The sequence below is a fragment of the Pinus tabuliformis genome, chromosome 9 (genome assembly GCF_031772625.1).
Source record: "Pinus tabuliformis cultivar Carrire ecotype Pingquan chromosome 9, CPIR1, whole genome shotgun sequence".
Classification (NCBI taxonomy): Eukaryota; Viridiplantae; Streptophyta; class Pinopsida; order Pinales; family Pinaceae; genus Pinus; species Pinus tabuliformis.
Genome location: NC_142307.1, coordinates 1292908041 through 1292934627, shown reverse-complemented (window position 1 = coordinate 1292934627; position 26587 = coordinate 1292908041).

Genomic DNA, 26587 nt, shown 5'->3' with positions numbered 1-26587 from the left:
GCCATGTATTATTGATTATATGTGATTAAGAACGTTGAGGTGTTTCAAGAGAACTAGATATACACACTCAATATAGTAGTGACTCGTGGGAGAGTTTTCAGTTGGGAGAATATCATATCATTTGAGTTGCAGCGTTAGGTCAGGCAGGAAAAATAATCTTTATGGGCAAACCAAACACCATAACTCTACATGTAGGCATTTCTCTTATATAGAATCTATGCACAGTATGCATTCCCGAGAATGAACTAGAAGTGGACCCCTCAGGAGAATTTCTCGGTTTACTTCCACTGCAGAGTGTTACCATAAATAAGCTTCATAGGTGTATACGACAAATTAGTTGAACACTTATTTGCAATCATCTTTCTCATGATATTTGAAGTTGATCATCCTTGCATGATAGATCAGGTAAAGGATTCACTTTGAGATATCGCGTATTGGTTTGTATCTCCAGAGGGTACATACATCATGTGCTTCGATTTTTAGGTATCCCCTCATCTTATGCCATGATATGTGACCAACAAAGTGGTCATGTAAGAAGTTTCCAATCAGCTGGACAAGGGATTGTCAAGATATTCTCCATAAGAAGAAGAAAGCCCCTTGGCTTATATTTCCATTGAGGATTGGATTGTATGAATTAAAGAGTCACAAGGCTACGGAAGTAGAGATACATGATTTGACCCATCTACATTTCGCCACTAAATACTTCCATGGATATGATCCCGATGAATTTTCAGTCATCATTGTCAAAGCATCGATCATAATATGGGGTAATCATCAATGAACACAAAAGAGGATGATAAGATAAAGAGTTGATTCAATGCCAACATGAATACAAATCCATTAATGGAGACCAGTTCACCTCATGATCCACTAGCTTAAGACTTGTAGGTGTAGGAGGAGGAGGAGATAACACCTCAAGCAAGGAAACTAGCTCCCAAGAAAAGGATCAAATATTCTTCGACATGCGAGAGTAGAAAAAATGGAAAGTTGATTCCTTAAAATTAGGAGTTATCCTAGCAGAGCAAAATAGAGGATAATCAGGAGAAGAAGAGAGGAAGATTCAACATGATTAGTTGTTGGAGAAGCAACAAGCAGAAGAAGAAGAGAAAATGAGAGTAGAAGAAGAGAAACAGAGGAAGTCCCAGGAAGAGGAAGCAACACAAAGATTGGAAGAAGAATAGTTGACTCAAGAGATGGAGGAGGAGAATTTTAAGGAAGAAGATACCATCAAACCAATGGAGGAAGAACCAAATTCTCCAAAAGAATATCCTCTCATAGGCAGTCATCTTCCATTTGGAGAGATAAGGATCACACCTCCACCAAAAGACAGAGTCACAGATGTATGCAGTGTAACGTTCGATAAACTGAAGAAGAGGATCATGCAATAGAGACATAGATATTTCTCAAAGGATCCTCATAATATCTCAGTGTCTATAGATAAACTGATCTTTGCCAACACTAGAAGAAATATGAGGGTAGCTATGGCGACAAATGTTGCATTCATTATAGCAGCACATCATAAATCTGAGCACTTACTGAATGAGAATGCCAGATTGAGAAGAGGATTTGCTACAGTGAAGAAATAGGAATAACATCTTGTAGCGGAGAACCAACAATTTTCATCACATAACTTCAACACTGCAAAATGGCAGTCATCCATGTAAGAAGAGTTGGGGCCAATGGAGGACACCATGGCACGATTATATGATGAGATGATACTTATACAACAGGTCATGGATCCTCTTATTGGCACTTAGAAGAACACATAGGAAGTGGTGAAACTCATGAATATAGAAAATAGAGAAGTTGAACAGATATAAGAGTGTGCTGCCAAATATTTATATGCTCCACAACATTTGGAAAACAAGGACAAGATTATCGCAGAAATAGAAAAAGTTCAGTTGAGATTCCACCTACAGAATTACTCACATCTTGGAGCACAATCAGTTAGTACTATGGCTGCATATAACCAATTTCATAATGGGTTTGAGTCTCTAACAAAGGAACATGGGATGCTTGCCATCAGACCTCTTGAAGAAATCAAAGGCAGAGAAGTCATCTTCCAGGATATCAGGGAATATATCAAACAAATCAAGCAGGTAACAGAATGGGAAGGTTTGGAGGTAAACAAAGAGATTATTCTATAGTATGCCTTTGTACCAGTCAAAGCACACATGAATCTCTCGTGACTATGGAATAATGTACAGTCAAGCTCCAAGAATATACTAATAGAGGCATTGGAGGTGTAGATGAACTACAAAGGGGACTTGCCAATTCGGGTCGAAGCCATTGCAAAGGAGTTCAGAGCATGGCACACTTACATTACAAACGAACTCCATGAGGAAGAAAATGATTTATCCATTTGATGAGTCTTTTTCCATTGTCAGTTTTTTCTTATTAGGCCATCGTCTCATTTGTAAATTGTCTTATGTAATATATTTTATGTAATGAAGTCCAAGGGACACATGTGGAATATGAAAAGACACAGAATGTAATGAGTCATGTATAGAATATGAATAGTCATAGTAGTTAAAGAGTCACGAGGAAGCTCAAAGGTCATTGTCAATTTTTATAAATAGCTCCTCATAACTCAAGAAAAATTCTTTTGGAAGGCATTAGATTCTAGAGGTCTTGACTTAGATTCTCTTGTAAGATATAGGACATAGATCATTCTTTAGATAATTAAGTTGTGGCTTCATTTTCCCCTATTGGATACAATATTTCATTCATGTAATAGTGTACCTGGGATCTTACACTTTTAATTAAAATCTCAATGAGACAACATTCTTGTATACATGTATCGTAGATGTAGTCTGACTATTCTCATTATGTTTATGCTATATGTTGCTTTATTTACAAACTAAGTTATTGAACTAATTTTTTGCTTAGATATGGCTATTATTGAATGAATGTTGTTATGCTTTAATGATTTCTAATTACTATGTGGACTAATATGCAAGTATTCAACAGGTCTTTCTTTTTCTTCCTAGGCCCCCTTTAGGATAGTACTATTACTTTTCTAATCAGTGGCTCGTTTCCCTCACTAGTTGTGGAAGTCTCCCTCATATAACTTATATTGGATGTCTCAAAAAGCTTAAATCCTTGTTGCCCCAAAGTAGTGTATGTTCTCTTGTGTTGGTTGGTACCCAAGGCATATCTTTAATACATTCCAACAATGCCCGGACCATATGACCGGATGGAACTCCAAAACCAAATGACATGAGTTCTCATTGGGGCTTCACATCAGGGAGATCCCCTTTCAATGTTAGTGGAATCCAACACCGTCAACACTATGAAAATAATTTCTTCTTTTTCAATACTAGATGCATGTTCATCACTCCCTTCTAAGAAGCTATTATCTTCTCTAGAATAAAATATTTCTTCTTGGAATGCTTTCCCTTTTTGAGGCTATAAGATTTGCTTCTATTTTCATGCTCTTCTTCATAATCATTTCCCTAACATTTTGAATATGGAAATTTAGTAGCAAAATTGCCTAATCTATCATAATTAAAAATTTTGAATGGTAGTTTACCTTTGTGTTTTCTAGATCCTATTTTCATCTTTCTCATAAATTATGCTTCTTCCACATCTCATTCATTGTTGGAATAATCATTAGCTTTAATTTCTCCCTATTATTTGAAACTTTCAAAGATGTTTCTTTTAGATTTGACTTTCCTTTTTCTATCATCATTTCATATGAAATGAGAATTCCATGTAGCTCATCCATATTTACATGTTATAGATAATTTGTTTCTTCAATATCTTAGACCTTTTCATCAAATATAAAGGGGGTAGATCCTAGCACCTTTCGTACAATCACTGGTTCTATAACTTATACACCAATTTCTTTGACAATGTTGACAAATCTCATGCACATGAAGGAAGTAGGTTGGAACATCATCTTCATCATTCATCTTCAACCTCTCAAACTTTATTGAATGGGTTTGAAGCTTTTCCCTTTTCACCTTGTCATCACTTTCATAGTTGGTGTGATTTTTTTCCAAAATTTCTTTTGTAGATTCACAATGCATTACTTTGAAAAGCTCCAATTCTGACATACCACAAAAAATGGCATTCATGGATAGTACATTATTTGGACAAACCCTATTACCATATTAATTAAATGGAGGATTTATTGGAGATTTATAACCATCCACTATAAATTTCCAAATGTTAAAATAAGAAACACTAGATAAGTTATGATCCTTACCCTCCAAAAAGACATAATTTGTTCCATCAAATAATGAAGCTCTTCATATAAAAGAACCTTCATGATTGGCCATGGTCCCTTTGAGATCTTCTTTCCAGTGGTTGGACTACTTATGAAGGAACCTACTCTAATACGAATTGTTGGATTCACACTTATATTAAGAGCGGGTGGGTGGTAAAATAGTATAATACAACTTCGTACTTATTCAAGCATTCATGGATCATAACCAAACAATCTCACATATGGAACACAAGCTATAAATGAAAAATTATTTATAACATATCTTTATAGCCACCAACCTATTGTTAAAATATTTGTAGGAACTAACCAATAAGAGACACCAATTCAAAAGATTTATAAGCACCAACCTACAAGAGACATCAATCTGTCCTGCTGCAATATTTGTAGACACGAACCTATAGGAGACATCAATCCCCTTTGTTGTAAGATTTGTAGGAAGAAACCTACACAAGACACTAATCCCATATACTTAAAAATTTGTAGGCACCAACATAGAGGAGAAACTAATCCCATCTATTGCAAATATACATAGGCACCAACCTACTTTATTGAGTCTTCTTTATACTTCTACCTTCACCAAGTCTTTTAGTTGCTTCCACCTTCACCAAGTCTACTTGTTGCTTATTCCATCACTAGGTTTTCTTAGTGCCTCTTCCTTCACTAGGTCCGCTTCTCCTAAAACTTGTTATTTTTGGCGTCTTCTTAAGAACAAAGTTGTACAACATGCCACATATGAAAATTTGTAGATATGATTCTAAAGTTTTACCCTAAGATAATTATGTATGTCTCCTCAAATATGTGAAATTTTCAATAGTTTGAAATGTCCCAGAAAATAAGTTGTAGAAATAAATCCAAAATAACATGTTTGAAGCTAATTTTAGTACCATTTAGTAACCCTAGCATTGATAGAGAATATCTCCAAAATTATAGTGAACCAAGGTAAAAAAATTATATTGTAAGTACCTAAAGCTCTCTCCTCTATCTCCTCTGGATTTCACAGTTTGAAACATCCCACAAAAAAGTTATAATGAAAATTCAAAACTAACTTGTTTGAACCATACTTCAAGAGCATTTAAGAACCCTAACTTCTTCGGAGCATATCTCCAAAATTATAGGAAACCAAGGTATGAAATTTCTCTAGGTATCTTATATATATATATATATATATATCCCCAATATCTTCTCTATATTTCACAATATGAAACATCATAGAAAAATTTATAATGGAAATTCCAAGCTAACTTCTTTGAAGCATATTTCAAGAGCATTTAGGAACCCTAACTTCATCAGGGCACATATCTAAATTTATAGTGAAAAAATGCTTGATATTTTTATCGAAGGTACCTAGAGATATATCCTTTGTTTTCTCCAACTTTCACAATATAAAACATCCTCGAAGAAAAGTTATAGCTAAAATTACAATATGACCTACAAATCACATTTTTTCTCCACCTTTAATACCCCAAGAGTATTCCCTAGCTTTTGTTTTGCACCAAAGATATCTTCTTTCTTAGACGCTCTTCTAATGAATCCATATCCTTTATTAGAGTGTTTCTACATTCACTTATGTGGATGACTTGTAAAACTAGTTGGTATGACTTGTACTTTCTCGCTGGACCAATCTGGAAGAATATTTCATATCTCCTCATTCCTATGGAGTTATGAGTGCCATATATTATTGGAAATTTATTAGAATAATATTTTCAACCATATATCCTATGCTCCCATTTTATCTAGGTATTTAGATTAAAAATTCCTTCAAAGATAGGGTATCCAAACTGGGAATCATGAAAAACCTAGGTATCCAAACAATATTCAAACATTATTCGTGTTGCAATATTTATCTTGGACATTTTTAGTCTCCTCTTAACTTTGAAAAATGAAAACACAATAGCCAACAATCTTAAGAATTTGGTTCATAACATTTACTTAAGATATCATAATTAACCAAATTACACACATTGTAACCAACAAATTCACAATTTTGGGTCATATCATAGACATTTAACCTCATATATGCCCCTTTGGGTCATAATACCCTTGATCATATCATTACACCCCCAACTCTCCGATGTTTTCTAGTAACTTGACTCTCAAAGGGATTTTTTTATTTTTTATTTATGATGCAGGCCTAACCACTTATCAGTGATAAGCCTGCTTATTATTTCCTAGGTTCACTATGCCAAGGCTTAGGCACTTCCTTCAATCCCATGGTACATCTAAAGGTCAATTTTCAATAGATGTTGACTCGTTCATGGGGTGGTTTAATTCATTCCCAACCTTCATGTGTGTTTGGGGTTCCAACCACATTCCTCTCTTCAAAACCACTGCAACATTGGCATTATCTATACACAAGCGAAAGGGAATAGGGGTTCACCCTATTATCAATATAAACATTAGCGTAGGCCCCACACCTCCTATATAAGTTTCTGTCACTTTTTCCTTCCCCATAATATGACCAACTCTAATGATTGGAGTTGCATTCATTTTCCTTGTCGCTTGTACACATCATATTGACCCTTTCCATTAATAAACAATTCTTTTATCCATTGGGACATGTCATCTGAGGCTTATGTCACCCTGGCCTGTTCTAAGATGCATGTAAAGAGATGTTATGGGAGACAGACTCCAATATTTCCCCATCAAGAGTAAACCTTGACACCCATTAATTTTTATTCCTGTCCTTTTTAAAAACACGCATGCACTTACCTCTAGGCATAGTCGACATACCCTCGCAGTCCCACTCACACTTCCACAATATCCTGACCTCTTTTTTATTGGACGAAATCACAAGTTATCCTAACATCTAGTAAGATAGGTTATTCTCATATGCACTCCTCTTTTCAACCTTCCAGGATAGAACCTCCTAGGACACATTAGCCCGATATTGTCTCTTGGTGACTTCTTATTAACAGAAAATTGTTTCTATCTCCTAGTTTATGTTAACAAACGAGCTCTCGTCAATGCTTAAAAAACTAAGTATCGGTGTCTCCTCCACTTGTATACTTCGACTCAACTCTGTTTATTATTGTTGCTTCTCCTCTGCCATTTCTACAGACTTTAACTTACGTTGATATCCCAACTTCTACTCAGATTCACCTTTGTCTTCTAGTTTATTGGAATTAATGGATATGAAGCACAACATAACACATCTATATCTCTGGTCTACAACATCCAACTTTCCTCTATAACGATTGTCACATTACAATGCTCTCTTTTACAGGTCTTACTCAACAATCATGCCAAGTATTATTGATCAGAGCTTATGCACATTCCATCATGGAAGGGTCTGGCCTTTTTGTATTGCTCACATTCTTAGAATGTACTTTCCTTCCTAATATTTCATATCAATATTCTCACTATCCTTCCTAAGATTTAGTAGACTCCCCCGCGGTCTTTGTTGATCTGCTACAGGTATCTATGGATGATCTCTTATAAGCTTAACTATATCTTCCTCGCTGTCCCTACATAACTTTTATTTCACACAAATAGAATACGACAGAAGATTGTTTCATCAACAGTGAGAGTAAGATTCACACACACTACAATAATTCATAATTTACAAACATAGGACTAATTTAACATAATGCTTCTTGAATTAAAACACATAAATATGTACAACATAGTATAAGCGTGATAATACATTTATCGGCCTTCCTTTCTTGGCCCTTAGTTGACCCTACTCTTCTCGATTCTCTCACGTCTCTCTTCTCTATCACACACCTTTCTCATTCCTTTTGGCTACATAATTATATAAAGTATCCTAAACTAAATCCTGGCTCAGATCCATAATTTCCTTAACAAACTAACCATTATATCTCCTAGACCTATTTTTCCCTCAAGAGATCTAACCAAACCTATAATCTCTCCAACTCTCTCAATTATTCTCTAGGCTTCTCCTATTTACAATATTCATCACTTATACACATTTTCTCATGAAAACATAGGAAAATACAATTAAATAAATAATTACGGAACCAAATCCTTTTGGAAATGAAATACCCCCATATCTAGTCAAAATGTATTTTTACTTGGAGGTAAGATTCTCTTGCATCATTTTTTATGGCTAAAAGGAGAGGATGCAGATGATAGAAGAGGATATGGTGAGAAGAATCCATCCCAAGAATATGGATCAAAGGAGGCTTTAGAAAGGACGAGGAAACAATTCAAGGTGATTTTGAATTGTATGAAGAACTAAATTCTTCGGAACAAAGGATAGAAGACCAAATAATGCACATTCAAATTGCAAAGAAGCAAATGGAAGAAAAATAAATATTTACCAAGTGTAAGTAGAAAGGGAGCAAGAAGCAAAGGGATAATAATTTTACTCTTATGACAAAGGAAGATGTGTAGTAATTAGAAGATGGGAGAAGCAACAAAATGTAGAGAAGGGAAGAAATTGACAAAGTCATTGATGAAGTATGCTTGTTGATGAGAAAATTTTCTAGGAAAAGTAGGTATAGTAGGTAGAAAAGGAGAAATAACAAGGACAAATGGCTGATAGAGGAACTTTACATTACCAGAGAAAGTGGACAACGGTAAAAAAATATTTAGAAGTCTAGAAAACCAGAGGAAAGAACAAAAAATAAACATCAACATAGCTAACAAAGAGATCAGTTACAAACTACATTTTTTGATCTAAGAGGACTACATTAGCATGCACATGGTCAGGAAACCATGATACGTGTTCACCTTGGGAGTTAGATGCGGGAGCATTCCACTTCCAAGTCAAGTCCTTTTGACAATGTAACACCCTCCTCCCACATCCACATAAGTGACCATGTCAACAGGGGTAAACATGAGACAAGAGGCTACTATGATCAGATTCGATCTCCTAAGTGACCTTAAGGAAGTGGAATCAATGGAACATCATACACAGTCATCCAACGTCATCAAAAAAACCCTCAGACACATCAGTCACTCAGATAGCCTGGCCATGGGTCCCACTATTGTTCTGGACCTCTTAGGTCATAGTCACTCTCATGCTATAGGCAGGGGAGTGACCAGAAACCCAAAGTCGATCTCATAGGCTTGCCTGCCAGCAATGGTGGACCATAATTGCTAGTTATGTGCCAGGGACCCTAGGATTTAAGACACTTTTTCAGGCCCAAAGCCCAAGCCACTTCCTAGAATGGAATGATAGCTTGAAATCAAGGAAAGTACAGGGAAACAATGCAGCAAAATCAATAAGCTCAACAAGACCTTAACCGGACCCCTACTAGCCATGACATCCATTTCATCAAACATATTGTCAATATGTAACTTATAGGTGTAAACAAGATAATTAAGTGTAGGGATCTCATACTTATATGGGAATCACTATAAAACAATGTTTCCTCATGTCATTTGCCACATTATCATCTATTAGGTCATAGACACATTATCCATTCATGTACAAGTAAAAACATGTTGAGAGCCATACATAGATGTTGTCACAAAATGTACATATAACTAGCATAATAAGAACATAAATACCATAAACATATCAACCATAAAAATCCATATATACATCAGTAAATTTTCACATGAAAATCAAAGGAATTAATTTCTCATTAATCAAGGCAATGAACCAACCAGAGATGGGACTACCACGTTCCACCCAACCATAGAATGGCTTAGCGAAATCTCTCTTCAACTATTCACCTCAGTGCCATATTTCAAGCATGAATGTGGGACTCAAACCTCAAGAACTCAATCAGGGAATACCGAGGCCAAACCACCTCACCCTCATTAATAGAAACTAGGCTTTACCGTAATCCATCCCAGATCTTTAGGCCAACAGAATGAACATATCATAATAGGCTTTATCGTTATCCCCACCCTATCACTAGGCCAAACAAGCATGGATGCCATCGGTTTTATCCACCTACACCGTGAGGAATTTTCCTATCTCCTAGTCTCTTAGGCTTTACTGCAACCCAAACCCAAATCATTAGGCCCTAAACCGAGACCCACTCTCCAGGATTTACCGCATATCCCAAAATCGAGATTACTAGGCCTAATGGAGAGAAAACACCCTCGAGGCTTTATCTTATATCCTATCATTCACTGGCAATGATTCCTAGGTGATCCGAGGAAACACAAAATCCATCTTTACCACAACCCACAGTTTGGTTCAAGGGTTACCAGGCCATGTGTTCTATCATTTTGGAGATCCACCTCACTCAGCTTTGAATCCATCTGATAATCCAACTCAACCAAACATGAGAACCCCATCACACCATGGTTATCTGGAAATGGCAAGGCTAGGCTGAAAACATTGTTACACTTGGAAAAACCCATGCCATGATAGAAAAGAACCACATGCAATACCATGCGTGCAAAATATAGCAAGGAAGATACACATGCAAGTCGATACTTACAATGAAGCCCATTGTAGCTACTTGATCTTTCCTTTCCCTGCCTGATCCTTGATTCCTCTTGCCTTGTTTTCCTTTCTTGCTCCAATTCCAAAGTGCTTCAAGAAAAAAAAATTCTAAGTATCCAAGAGTATGAGAGAGAGAGAAAAATGAGAGTGATCCAAAACCAAACTGATAAAAGGTTAAACTAACAAAAGGTTACCAACTCATCCTCAAAATCCTTTTTATGAATGTGACCTCCATTTTCTTCATTTTCCTCCTCACATGCAACCTGTGACCTTTCACCTCCCTTTTTTTTCTAATTTCCATTATTTTCATAAATAATTGTGCCAAAAATTCCATTTTTCCTTTCCAAAGCCTTAGCCATTTCCAATTTCTTTAGCCATAAACAACCAAATGAACACCCCATAGGATGTATTTCCCAACATTCAACTTGGAATAAGTGTCCCATTCATCTGTGGTAATTGTTTTTAACTTTTATTACATGGAATTTTCACTAGGGATGTTACAGACTAGACCTAGGGTTTGTTTCATTTACCAAGGTTCTTGGTTCCCTAATTCATTTAATTAAATGCAACTGATTCATTATTGTATTTTCCTAAGTTTGTGAGGAGATTCTAGAAAATATATATTTAGGAATGAAATTGTAATCAAATCTATTCCTATTAATAAATCTAAGGAATATTGAGAGAGTTAGAGAAAAAGAGGGAATTTAGATCTCTTAGAGGATATAGTGGACCTAGAAGTCCTTGATTAGAGGTTTAGGTGAGGAATTTATGGATCTGAATTGAATTAGTTCAAGATCCTTTTGTATTACATTACATAAAATGAATGAATAAAGAGAGTGTGCTAAAGGGAGAGGCGTGTGATGCCAAGATCTGGATTGGGCCAGAATGGGCCAAAAGAAGTAAATCAAGAGGAGAAGGGCCTTCTATAAACTGTATTTATATTTAACAATATAATATTTTAGCTGTGTGATTACATAATTTATATTTGTATGAGTGAAATCAAGGATCGTATGTAGAGTGGAAGAATTTAAATAAAGCTATGAAGGGACCAACGCATATATATACTATATATTGCTTGTAGAAAATCATAGTACGTAGCAAAGAAGCTGAAAAAAAATAGTTTTGGCAATAGGCTAGATCAAGTCTAGCACCTGAATGAGAAATAGAAGTTTGGGAAAAGGCTTGTGTGGAGTCACAAAGGTTGAGTTTGGGGAAGGAAAAAAAAGGACCTCGGCGAAATAGCTATGGTGAGGAGATATTGAAAGGTTCGAATGGATTGCATAATGATCAAATATCAGTTTGGTGTAGTAGGAGGAGTAGATAGGAGAACATAGCAAATGAATCGATACTTAGTCACTTTTCCACTTTTGAAGATATATGTCAATTGACAAAGGTCAGGGGCTGAAGTTCGTTAACAAACAGTGTTGGGAGACGAAGTTGATAGCATTGGGCTAGAGGTATCACCCTAGAGGGACAAGAGGAATTTTTAAAGAATTAGGCATGCTGACTGGACCGACTAACATGCAAGTTAACCAATAGAAATAGAGGAACCAAAGCATACAAGGCATGAAGCCTTAGTGGGTTGCGCCCGACGGTTTTACCCCAACAGTTTTCATAAAGGTATTTTCCTATCGTGCCAGGATATTTAAAGTAGGTCGAGACTTCCCATTCATTGATAGACAAGTGAAGGAGTGGAGTAAAGGACTGGGCATACGTGGCAGAGTGGACCCTACCCGGAGGATTCTACCCTAGATATTTTTTGTTACTCTTTATCCGTCACGTTGACAATTATTGAGCGGTCTTACATGTAGAAGGGACAAGAGTGTGCCAGTCCAGAAGGATTAATTAGAGGGCACATGGAATACTACCTGGGACTATGAACTAGCCTGAAATGTTAATCCCGAAGGTTCTAAGAATCAACAAATAAAGAGAATCTAACATTGGGGAATCAGGCATTTTATACAGATGGTAGCGCATACGGTTCAAAGGCAGAGCAAGCTAAGAAAGGAGCTAAGGGCCTAGATTTAATTAATAATGCAACTGAGATATATAGAGTAAGTTATTGGCATCAAGGGCTATATGGGAAGGAACGGAGGCAACTGTTAAAAGGTCGAGGTTTGTATGAGGATTGTTGGTGAGGTTTAGGCCACACTTTATATATATATTTGGGTTATCGACATTGTTTAAAAAAAAGGCGAGTACTATCCATTGTATATATGTGGTGTTTGGCTCAAGATATTAAGGCATATGTTTATGAGCAAGTCCCTATGGTTTAATTTAGAAATGGATTCATATTCTGATTAAGAAGGGTCGAAGGAAGCACCAATTTAGAGAGAAGATCTAGACACTGTGGAAATTACACATGTAAAAATTGGGCTTGAATCAAGTGGTATCAAAGCTAGAAAAGGTATGATAAGTTAGAGAGCTTAGAAGTTGCAACAACAGGATTGGAATGCGTTGAAAATTAAGGAATAAATGTGGAAATAAGAATCCATATAGGCAACAGAAAAGAAGCTTCAGAAAAATTAGATCTAGATTTTGAATAAGAATGTAGGTTTGTTGAAATACAAATTTATAGAGGTCTAGTAAGAATGATTTGTTTTTAAAATTTAAAGAACATTAGATAAGAAATCGATTTCCTATAAAGTTGAGTAATTGGATAGAGAAATTAAGCGATGGATTGTTGTAGAATGAGTTAATTGCAACATAACATAAATTGAATGTTGGATTTCCAAGGATTTAAAATGGAGAGATATAATTTAGTAAAAGAGGATTGATGATTGCAGAGGCAATTAGAAGAAGTGAATGATAGGCAAGTGAGGCAGTTGTGAAAGAAATATAGTGGTAGAGGTGGCAACGAAAAATTGTAATAGAAGGAGAGATGGGAGAAAACCGAACTCTTAAAATAAGCTTGTTCATTTAATTAAATGCAGTTGATTCATTACCGTGTTTGCCTACGTTTGTGAGGAGATTCTAGAAAATATGTATTTAGGAATGAATTTGTAATTAGATGTATTCCTATGAATAGATCTCGAGAATAATGAGAGAGTTAGAGAAAAATGAGGGAAGTTAAATATCTTAGAGGATATAGTGATCTAGAAGTCTTAGGTTAGAGGTTTAGCTAAGGAATTTATGGATTTGAACTGAATTAGTTTAGGATCCTTTTTGTATTGCATTATGTAAAATTAATGAATATAGAGAGTGGGGGGAAAGCGAGAGGCTTGTGAAGCCAAGATCTAGCTTGGGAAAGAATAGTCTGAAAAATGTAAATCAGGTTGAGAAGGGCCTTTTGTAGACTGTATTTATATTCAACAATATAATATTCTAGTTGTGTTATTATGTAGTTTATAGTTGTATGAGATAAATCGAGGATTGTATGGAGAGTGGCAGAACATGAATACAACTTAGAAGGGACTAGTGCATATATATAATATTTATTGCTTGTAGAGAATCAAAGTGCACAACAAGAAGCCAAAAGTAAACGGGTTCAACAATAGACTGGATCAAGTCTAGCTCCTGAGTGAGAAATAGAAGTTTGTGGAAAGGCTTAAGCAGAGTCACAAAGGTCGAGTTTGGGGAAGAAAAAAAGGACCTGGGCAAAATAGTTGTGGTGAGTAGATAATGAAAGGTTCGAAAGGATGGCATAACAATAAAATATCAGAGTGGCATAGTAGGAGGAATACATAGGAGAACATAGTGAAGGAATAAATACTTTTCATTTTTCCACTTTTGAAGAGATCTGTCAATTAATGAAGGTCGGGGACTAAATTTCCGTTAATAGATAATGCCAGGAGATGAAGTTGATAGCATCGAGCTAGAGGTATCACCATAGAAGGACAAGAGGAATGGTTAACGAATCAGGTGAGCTAACTAGACTTGTTAAAGTGTGAGTCAACTAATAGAAACAGAGAAGCCAAAGCGTACAAGGCATAAAGCCTTAGTGGGTTCCACCTGGATGTTTTACCCCAATAATTCTCATAAAGGTATTTTGCTATTGTGTCGGGCTATTGAAAGCGTGATGAAATTTCCCATTCATTGATAGACAAGTGAAGAAGCGATGTAAAGGAGCAGGGTTATATGGCGGAGTGGACCTTGCCAAAAGGATTCTACCTCGAAGATTTTTGGTAACATTTTATCCGTCACACCGACAATTATTGAGTGGGCTTAGAGGTGGAAGGGACAAGAGTGGGCCAACCCAAAAGGATTGATTAGAGGCCAGGTATAATATTTCATGGTACTATGGATAATCTTGGAATATTAACCATGGAGGTTTGAAGAATCAACAAATCAAGAGAAGCTGACATTGGGGAGTCGGGCCTTTTATACAGATGGTTACACGGACAGTTCCAAGGTAGAGAAAGATTAGAAAGGAGCTTAAGGAATATATTATTTAATGATTTGGCCAAGATATATAGAGTGTTCTTGGCTCTAGGGGCTATATGGAAAGGAATGGACAAAATTGTTTAAAGGTCGAGGTTTGTATGAGGATTGTTGGCGAGATTTAGGCCACAATTTATATATATTTGGTTTAAGCCGCCAGGGATCCAACTGGATCATTCCTCCACATTGAGGATATTTTGGTCCTCCAAAATCATAAACATGATCTGCAATATCGATTTGCATAATATATGCCTATGACAGGCAACCTTCCCTTTCCTTCACCTTTGTACTTCGAAACTTGGAATGATGAAACTGACACTTGTATCCATATGCAAACTTGTAGTTGCTAATACATGTCCTACTTGCAAGACCCAAACAAAACCATACTTTCCAAGAGTTTATAACACACTCATGGTCAAGTTTACATCAGAAATCATACCCCATTTTATTCAACTAAAAGGCCAAAATATCACGATGTTGCACTCATAAGTGATGTTATATATATGATCACTTTTACAGACATTTTTGCAATATGTAATTTACAACAGTGGATATGCTCAACTACTTAAAAATATTACCCAACTCTTATCTAAGAAAACTAATGGGATTTCTTCTTGTAGTTGGCTTCCTTGTTGAACTGCTTCATTGTTTGGTTCCTTCACGATTGGTTTCATATGCTTCTTGTCCTTCTTTGGGAGTAACTCTGGATGGAGCTTCCAAAATGTGGATCTTTGATGTCCACCCTTGTTGCAATGGCTGCAAAAGTTCTTCTTGTTGCTCTCCTTCTTATGATGAAGAGAAATACCCCTTTACTTTATTGACCTGATCTATCTATCCAAAGACTGCCTTTTCCAACATCTTGTAGCACAATGATTTTTTAGCCCACAAAACATACAAGGACTCTTATGCCATATATTTTGCCTAAAATTTATAGTTTTCTTATAATTGAAAGGAATGCTAGAATACATGTGTGGATCATACCTTTTATACTTTTCCTTTCTATAATTCTAAGAAGGAGATTTGGACTTTCTGTTGGATCTCTTGTTGGAGGTATCATTCCCAGAAAGTGATGTGCCATCCTATTTCGTGGATGCTTTTGGAAATGGCTTGGACTCTTTGTTTGAGGAATCACTTGCTTCTGCTACCTTTGAACACTCTCCATTAATATACCCCAGTCCTACAAATTGAGGCATTCTTGCAAATTCCAATGGTTGGGTAATTCCTTGACCATTAATACCAATTCCTCCTCCTCTATACCCCATCTTGGTGAGGGGCTTCATGCTGGTCCCTGAAATAAGTATATCAATGCTTCTAATAGAAATAACATCATGAGAAGTGTTGTCTCTGCTACATGTTTGAGCATTTTGCAGGGTCAGAGATAGTTCGGCCGTGGTTCTTTCTACAAGGAGGGGCTAGCAGCAGTTCATCTAATCTTTTCCCATTCATTTGTTGTATATCCTTATAACTCCCGCCACCTTGTTTTTCTCTGTTTTTCTTCCAAAACCCCTAAACCCATGTTCCTCTAACCTCTCGGGCGCTTTTTGCTTATAATATTATTAACCCGTTTAAACCTTGTTTAAAGGTTGTTTGGGCATTTCTCTTGTTTTAATATTATAAACCCGCTAACCCTCTATAAAAGCCCGAAAGCTCTTTAAAACCTTGTATAAACCCTTTTGTGTCTAATTCCCATGCGCATATAATAAAATTATTATAACCCACGCATATCGTAAAGTTCACAACCCTAAGCTTTAATAAAGCCCGGGCCCGCCCCTTACCTATTATATCACATCCGCTAACGTACGATTAAATCCCGCCTTCCGATCGTACCTTCCTTGTCATCTGACGCTTTTCGCTTTCCCCTCCCCATGAACTTGCATGCCCGTTAGGCAGCGGAGAAAGCGGTTTCCCTGCCGTCCCGTCAAACACGCGTCATCATTCCATTGTATCGCACCGCTATGTACGAAAACCGTGTAGCCCGAAAGCGGTGCGGGGAGACCGCTTACTGCCCTCTCGGTACGGCTCCCCGTGCGTTAACCACTGATTATCTTAACCACCCATCAACTGTTCGATCTCCCATCCCATGATCTAACGGCCCACCTCTGTCTCCACTCGATTTTCCCGTTAAGCTCCCTATGATCAAATCTCCGCCATCAATTTCTTTGATCTAACAGCTCATGTTCAATCACACCTTTGTGCCTTCCCATTGCCTCCTGTCAACATATCTCGATCGTCCATGTAATCCATCCAACGGCCAGCGTTCTTTGTCGACTCCTGTTCGTTTCCAATGTATTTTTCAGTGTTTGCAACCTATTTTTCCTGTGCGAAGAAGCAAGAGATGATCCAACAACCTACACATTTAATCATCAGCTACCATAGTTAAAAGAACTTCACAGTCAAGGACAAGAAAGTACTGCCTTGAGCAGTTGAATTCATTCAGTAGTTATGGACATTTATGCAAGAAACATTCCACCTGTTCAAGGAGTACAACAAAGTACCAAAGAATGTCAAATTTGTTAATCAAAACAGTCAGAATGTATCAGAGGCCCATAATAGTTTGTAAATGTGGTTGGTGGTCAGTTATGACCCCTCCACGCATAGCATAGCAGAGATTTTTTGTAAACAGATTCTATATATACCCAAAAAAACGATGTAATCAGGTTGATGAGTGCTAATCTATTGCAAGCTTCAACTTCTGGAGACTGTAACTACCTTGTAACCTGCAGCTTCTGGTCTACATTTCCAGCTAATACAAGCTTCTTTTGTTGTTGATTGCTCACTCTCCACTACTTCTTCCTTGTTCTAGGTTGTGCCTGTTCTGCATTATTTCATGTGTTGTTAATATTTAGCATTAGAGGGGCTATCATCCCACCTCTATGTTAGGATTTAGCATGTATTATTGAATTTGCTTGCAGGTTTCTATTGTTTTAATGCTAGAGAGCTGTCATCCTATCTGTGTATTAGAAACAGATTTACAAAACTTTTAACTGGTTGCAGCTGGCCATCACAGGGTCGTGTGCATCTGCTGGTGTGATCAGTGTTCTCCATCATCACAATGTCTCTAAAACTATGAGTAATTGGTGGTTAAAAGCCTTGTAGCCTGGGGGTGTTCACCCATGTCTGGGGTCAATCATAGTAGAAGTGGTTATCTGGCTTGAATATGCAGCATTTCTTTCATTCATCCACCTATTTTTCCAACATTTTGTTGAGTTTGTAATGTTCCCGAGCATCACTAATATACAACCTAGGTGAGTTTCTTGGGGTGATAACAAGAAGAAGGAGTTTCCTTTACCTTCAATCCCGTCGGTGACAATTGGTAATCTTCTTTGTCCAACTCTCCTTTCTTAGTGGAACATTCTCCCATTTGTTCCTCCACATCTCGTTCTAACATGAGCCTCAATTTTTGCTTCTCTTCCTCTGAATCTTGTAGAAGCCTTCTAAGCTCTACATTCTCTACTTGAATGCATTGATTAATTTCTTCCAACTCTTGAAACTTTCTCACTTCAATCCCTTGCCCACGATGACATTCATAATTCCTTCTTTGATTTTTTCCTTAGTTATCATACACACTCACAATTCACATCAACAAGAAGATGAATCTGATACCAAACATGATCTATAACCTTTGGGTTATCGACATTATCCAGGGTCTTCTCTTCAGATGATGTTAGTGGAATTGCATGAAAGAGCATGTAGACACCACATGGAAAAATACTTAAAGAAGAAGCAACATAAAGGAGATCGTAATACAATGCACAAAATGTTTGATAATGAAGTTCATCCAGTGTGGACTATGTCTCCAGGCCCTACTTCAATAGTGGGGAGGAGAATTCATTCATCTCATAAAAAAAGGCAAGTACATGGAAAAATACATCATTATACCGCCATCCTAGGAGTGACTTAAAGTTTGGCTACTCAAATCACAACAATCATAATATTAGTAGATCTGTTGCGTCCTCCTAAGACTTTTGACTTTAAACATGACCTACTTCTAACACGTGCATTGTTGTTTCAAACTTCGTTACCAATAATTAACGATGATGACAGGTTTCTTCCATGACCCATGAATTTCACTACCCATGTGAAGAAAATAACTGCACCATTATGATCCTTGCAAAATTCTAGTTAAAATGAATATAAACTTGGCCTCATTCCACTGCCTACAATTCTGGCCCCATAGGGAATATTTTAGATTCCTCAAAGATTTTGCATCAAAAGGTAGATTTCATCTCGAAAAAAAGTGTCACAAGGTTCTGCCTCATGCATTAGGGTTCTACACTATCATCATTCCACGACTCTATCATGGTTCCCACTTCACAGTTTTGAATGGTCACTCATGGCTCCACCCGTTTTCCCCTACTGCTCCATTGGAAATTATGAGCTTATATAGTGTCATGCCGATGGTCCTTCCAAATCCTCCCTCAGTGACTGACTCGTTAGCATTCAATAGATAAGACGCTTGGTTTTCCGAGGTGATTGATGGTTCCAACCCCACTTACTCCTGACTGTTTTGTTTTATTATATATAATAGCTACCGCTAATCGTTTCGCCGAAATGGTGGTAATGCCACCAACCATTTTTAAACAATTGTTTGATGCCATTCACCACACGAAACATGGATGTGTGGGTTTTCTTTTGCCGTTGGCCTAATTTTATAATGTGATACAAACCATCACCATTTCAATTCAAATGTTCCACTGATAAACATTGTAAAAGTTGTTAAATATTTCATCTGATCGGTTATCATATTGCTAATCGCCAGACATACGAACACAACTGCTCAAAATTGTCAGTCATTGGTTACCAACTATTGATTTCCAAAAAGTCTGGTAAACACGTGATACAAATCAATGTCAGAACCATATGGTCGATCACATGTGAGTTGTTAACTATTGATAACTGCCTCGTGGGTCATATACAGAGACCGCGGTTATAATTGTGCATCATTATCGCTGGCTCACCCGCATCACATAACCGCCAATTTTTGGTCACTAACCACTGTTTGTAATTGCCACATGTAATTGAATCCACCGTCATGTGAATAGTTATAAAAATTGTTGTTAGTAACACATGTTAAACTTGGACTCGATTATAACCGTTTATTGATAAATAGTCTGCCTCTTAGTAACCACCGAACTCTGCCAATTAGAACTTTGCTAATGGTTGTCATGTTTCAAATAACACACAAATGAAAGTTTTGGAACAATATGCCAAATATATATGTTGGTTTAGTTGATTTTCAGTTTGGTCGATGTTATATATTTTTAGAGTTTGTTTAAATCACTAGTGCTCAAATATAACATGTCGACTTGTTGTTAAAAAATGTGGCCAAATTTAGTTAGTTGGGCCGATTTGGCCACCAAGTGGGTGCCATGTGGCACCATTTCATTGGTCCACATGGCCCACATCATTGGGCCTCAACTTTGGCAGGGTGCTGCTATATTTAGCGGTTCTTCCAAGTTTATCAATGTCACTAATTATCTAGCGACTTCACTATATTTTTTCGAAATTCGCTAATTTTAGTCAGATTGTCAAATTTTCTAGAGCTCCAAATTTGTTTGGCTGCCTTCTAAACTCAGTGGGCCAAGTTTGATTGGAAATTTGACTGGACATAAATCCCTCATATGAAATCATATTGAGGTGGCATCTGCATCATTGGAATCGAGACGATGAGCTCTTCGATTTGGCCCTAGTTTTGATGAGATCCGAAAACTTTTATTTTTGAGCCATCAGGTGATGGACCTCTAAATTAGACATAAATTAAGGCCCATGCCTCTAATTTAAAACATAAATTAAGGCCTATGACCATCCTTCAGCACATTAAACCTCTCTTTTTGCATTAAATAATTTATTTTTAACTTTAATATATTCATTAAGAAGGTTTATGAATAATTGAATATTTGTGCCCAATATTATTTATTTTTGTGGAATATTAAGAGAATATTGGGCAGATTATGAAGAGTTGGAGGAGGAGATAATTTAGGGACTTGTTCCCTACTATTGGAGGATCAATAATAAATAATAAGTCAACAATATATTATGGAATTATGGCACAAATTGTGGAACTCCAATGATTGAGAAAATCTAGGAATGTGTTCCACTAATCAAGGGAGCAAATCCACTAATCTATGGATTTCGGTGGGTAAAGCTTCCTCCATTCATGGGGAATGATTCTTAATCATTTTGTATAACTACCAAGTCAAATTTTCCTCTAGGGAATGATTGAGAAAATCTAGGAATGTGTTCCCTGCCATTTAATGCAAATTCCTAGTATTGGGGACTAGATCCACTAATCAAGGGATTTTGGTGGGGAAAGCTTCCTCCATTCATGGGGAATGATTCCTAATCATTTTGTATAAGTACCAAGTCGAATTTGCCTATAGGAGGATATTTTCATTGGTGTTATTTTGGAGAGAACTTGTAGTTTTGCAGCTCCATTGTATTTTCTTGCAAGGATGTAATTCTATTGATGAAAATAATGAAGATTGGTGTCATGTTCAGCTTCTAAATCTTGTTCTCCTCCATAGGTCTCTGATTTTCCTTGGGCTTGGCCATCCCAAGAACCTCAGAGCCCTTTTGTATCATTTTCTTTCTTTATTTTCATTGCTTATTCACATGCATCTCTAGTTTTTATGTCTTTCTATTTCTTCATTTAGGATTAATAATTTCTTGTTGTAGGATTGAATTAAATGGTTGATGCGAGTTATTTTTCAAGATCACAAGAATCATTTCATCCTTGAAAAAGCTTTGGAAGTTCATAATAATCATTGAGTTGCTTGGATTAGTCTTCTCATTCCCAAATCTAGATTGTTGGACCTCCTTTTTAGCAAAGAACAATAAATTTCTGCTATTTTTTAGAGCATGCTAACGAGCTTCAATCGAATTGATTCCACTTGCATTAGATCACAAAAACATTCTAGTTCATAACAAAAATTACCCCATTGCATTTTCACTTGATTTGGTTAGGCATTTCTTAGATTCACTAGCTCACTAGTTCTCAAATTTCTAGATTTTCGACTAGTAATGTTTTTTTTTTTTTTTTTGCATGGGTTAACATAGGTATTTTTGAGTGATTCCAAATGACATCCTAGTTAATCACGAAATTTGTTCCATCCAATTTGGATTTGATTTTCTTAGTCATTAAACCCTCACAAATTTCATCATTTCACAAGGAAACTTCTCCAAGAGTTTTGAGCAAATCCATCCATCTCCCAACTTTGGTTTTGAGTTCTGAGTGATCCTAGGAATTTTCTCACTCCATTCCACCCATATACCACCTTCCCTAAACCTTCCATCACCTCCAAAACCTCACAATTTTCTCTCGACTATATCCTGTAGGTTTCTTGTAATTCCTACAGGATCATCCTGTAGGTTTCTAGTACATCCTGTAGGTTTTCCTGAAACGGCCTGTTTTGAGGCCGAATTGATAGAAAGCCTCTAAGAAGTTACCAAAAGCCTCCAAAGTGTCTCCCACACCATCCAACCATCTCCTAACCCTTCCATCCAACCTCCAACATCCTTAAATTCACTTGCCACATCACCAAAGCAAATTAGTTTGCATATTTGATTTTGCACGAAAAGACCAAAGGACAAAAACATATTTATTTCAGTCCCTTTACTTGCATATTAGTGATGTTTGATGCTTCTTACTTCCATGCTTAGATAGTAGCATTTTTTTCATGATAATTTATCATTATTGCAAAGCATAGTTTCTTGGCAGTTAATTAGGAAATGGTGTGATTTAGCATTGAATTTCCATCTCTTTCCTTGTACTTTCTTTCTTGCAATAGGTTAAGGTTCCATTTCGAACATTTAATTTTCTGCAATTAGTTTAGGATTTGACTTCAGTACATGCACTCCATTACATCATGCTAGTAAAGGAAGGACACATTGTATGCTACACATATAGTGTTGACACCTCTTAAGTTTGTACGAACCCTGGGTTGATATTTAAAGTCGGTAGCCTTGGGAGTTGCATCATTCTTGTCGCAATATCGAGGCTCATCACTTTTTGGTGCTGTTGTCGGGGAGGTGTCAAAGTATGCATTGTTTTCTTCCCTAGTTGATTAATTTCTTTTTAATTTTTGCAAAAACAAAAAAAATATTTTCATTAGGCATATTTAATTTCAAAAGTAGAAAATTGCATTGCATTATAGTTTTCATTCAATCATAAAAACAAAAACAAAATTCTCCAACACCAACCCACCCCCCCATTTGATCACATGGTGCAGTAAGAGCCATATCACCATTCACTTTTGCAGGTAGAAGAAGAATATGGTGAAGAATGTAGAAGAAATTGATGGCGATGATGACAATGAGGAAGATCCTATTGGATTTCCCATTCAAGATACTGATGGAAGTGTGCACATGAAGAACATCCCTCCATCTTTTCTTCCAAAATTTCATGGTCTAAGGTCAGAGGATCCGGAAACCTTTCTCTTTGAATTTGAGATTTTTTGTAGATCTTATGGTTACCTATTAAAAACTCAAAAATTGAGATTGTTTCCGGCAACTTTGAAGGATAGAGCTCTTAAATGGTTCATGAGTCTAGGGACTAATTCAATAAGATCATGGAATGATATGTAAAAGATATTTCTAGAAAAATATAAAGATCATGATCTTAAATAAGAAATATTTAGAATGAATCAAAGAGAAGATGAGAGCCTTGAGGATCTAATAAAGAGGTTCATGTACAATGTTAAGAGGGGAAAACTACATCATTTAGGATCCGACACACTAAAAACCCTCTTACTTAGAACAATTAGGGATGACTGGATTGATATCCTTAATATCATGAGTAGAGGTGATGTATATGAATTATCATTTGAGGAAATTGTGAAACATGCAAACGCATATCAAGAGGAAAAGCAAGAGTAGGTAAATCAACATCAAGATCGGTAAGTCAAGCTAAACTTGGAAATTTTTTTGATGACTTTAAAACAAAAATTCTTAGCAATCTAACCAAACAAGTAGAAATGTTAAGAATACAAAATGAGCAAAAAGAAGATGTTTGTGTTGTCCATGCAGAATCACATGATGTTAAATGTTGCTCCTCAATACCAAGGTTGAAGGAAGTTCACCAAGAGATCAATGGAGCAAGTCAATTGCCAATGTGGCAATGTTATGTAGCTCCAAGAGGACCATGGCAGCCTATTCAGCCTGATATGATACAAGAGACTAATTCACAATTTCAAGATTATACACATCCACCTCAAAGTAAGTGGAACATACCCTTTCCTTGGCAACATTGGCCATCTCAACCCCAAAACCAATCTTGGCAACAAGGTTGGCAAGGAACTTATGGGAGCCATCCACAATATCCTCAGTATTTTCCTCAATATCCTCCATACCAAACTCCATGTTATCTTTACCATTCACCTCCACCACAACCACAACCCCATCCACATCCATCTCAAATATACACTCCCACTCAACTACATGTACCACCATTTCCAAACCCACACATTGAAGTAGTTCAACCCACTTACATCGCTGAGGTACAAAACTTCCAAACATCTCCTCTTGAACTCAATGGTATTCACCATAGCTCAGGAAGAGTATTGTGAAAAAGAGATTCTCTTGATATCATTGAACGAATACATCCAGAAGAAGAAGATTCGAAAGAGAAGATCAAAGAATCATGGGTGGCACTTGATGAAGATCAAACATCAAGATCAGAGATCGAGAGAGCTCCCTCATGGTTACCATTAAATCCTCCATGTATTCAAGAGAACAATTAGCAAAAAGAGGAAGATTTGAAGGTCATGATAGAAGAAGACATGAAGAATAATCCGGAACAGCAAAAGGACTAGGCACATCACAACTATATTGAAATATGGTTCCAGACAGTCACTAATTTGCAGCATCACTCTCTTCCTCAACTATGCTTGATCCTTTCAAAGTAAAATCATTTGGTCTTTGAAATCCAGGTACATGTCAAAGCATACATTTCAAGCCTCCACATCATTTTGTTTGTCATATTGATGTGCACATGGCTCCATTGGAAGTATTCTTATACTTGAAAGTGATTTTGTTTTTCAAGTAGGGTAGGGTAGAAGAAAAAAAAATTTGAAAAATAAGAGAAAAAAAAAAAAAATTCTAAGGTGAAAACCTCCTTGGAGGCACCTCAGATTGGCTCATTGATTGAAAACCTCCATGAGGCAATCAATGGGTTGGAAAAAAAAAAAAGAGGAAAAAATAAAAGATCCTAGGTGAAAACCTCCTTTGAGGCGCCTAGGCAGACCTACTAGTTGAAAACCTCATTGAGGCGGCTAGTAGGCCTAGAAGAAAAAAAAAAAGAGAAAAAATAAAAGAATCCTTGCTCCATGCATGCATGTACTCTCCAACATCTGCAAGCAACAAGAACAAGTTGGTACCAAAAGGAAAATTTGTCAAGCCTAGTCAAAAGAAGTCAAATTTTTACTTTCTCCTACTTTGCTCAAATGCTCCAACAAGGCCAAGGCCATGCCAATCCATCACCCTCATCTATTTCACCATCCACCCATCATTCTCAAGCTTCTACCACTCATTTTTCTTGCTTTCCTAAAAAACTACAGGATGTTATGTTTTACTACAGGATACAAAAATACATAGAGCAGAAATTTGTTTTTTCTATAACTTGAAAACCATGCATCCATTTGCCAAGCTGTTTTAGAGGGAGATGCATATGGATGATGGTAACATGCTCAAGCAGTTTCAACAAATTCCAGTGCATGGTTTCCAAGAAATTGACCTCCATCACCTTCAGCCATTTTTTCATTTACTCAACATCCATGCATCCATTTAAAAATTTGTTTCATAAGGAGATGCATATGGATGATGGTAACATACCCAAGTAATTTCAGCAAATTCCAGTGCACAGTTTCCAAGAAATAGGCCTCCATCACCTTCAGCCATTTTTAGTTTTTCTCGAAATCCGTGCATCCATTGACCAAAATTTTTCTATGGGAGGTGCATGATGATGATGGAAACATGCTCAAAAAGTTTCAGCTCAATCCAGTCCACCATTTTGGAGATATGGACAAAACAAGTCATTGTCCTGTAAACCTATAGTATACAGAATAGCACCTACAGGATTGGTAGTGAGCAGTTTTAAAGGAGATCCAGAGGTCAAAGAAGCACCTCCACAGCTTAGCAGTAGCATCAAGATCATCAACATCACCATCCAACACCTGCAAAAAAACATCAACTCAGCAGCAACATGCATGTCTCTCCGACAACCATCAGGTAGGTACAGGTATGCAATATTCTTGACCTCTTCTCTTGAGCATATTATAGTTATAAATTTGTTGCCAATGCATGAGAGATGAGGTTTTATAAGCTAAGGATTGGTCAGCAGTCTCAGCCGCCTTCAACTAGTTAATTGCAACTCACTCCTTCACTCATGCAATGTTGAAAAGTCAAATTATGAAGGGTGATCATTTCAAGGAATGAGGACAATAGTTAAAAGAATAAATTTTTGCAAAGGCCAAAGTCACCACAACACTCCAAGCCCTCCATCCACTTCATATTCACTATCTATTCATCATTCATCCATCCCATTTAATTCTTGAAAAAAAAAAACAAAGAGAGCATCCTCTCCATTTTCATGAAATTTCCATTTACAGGTCAGC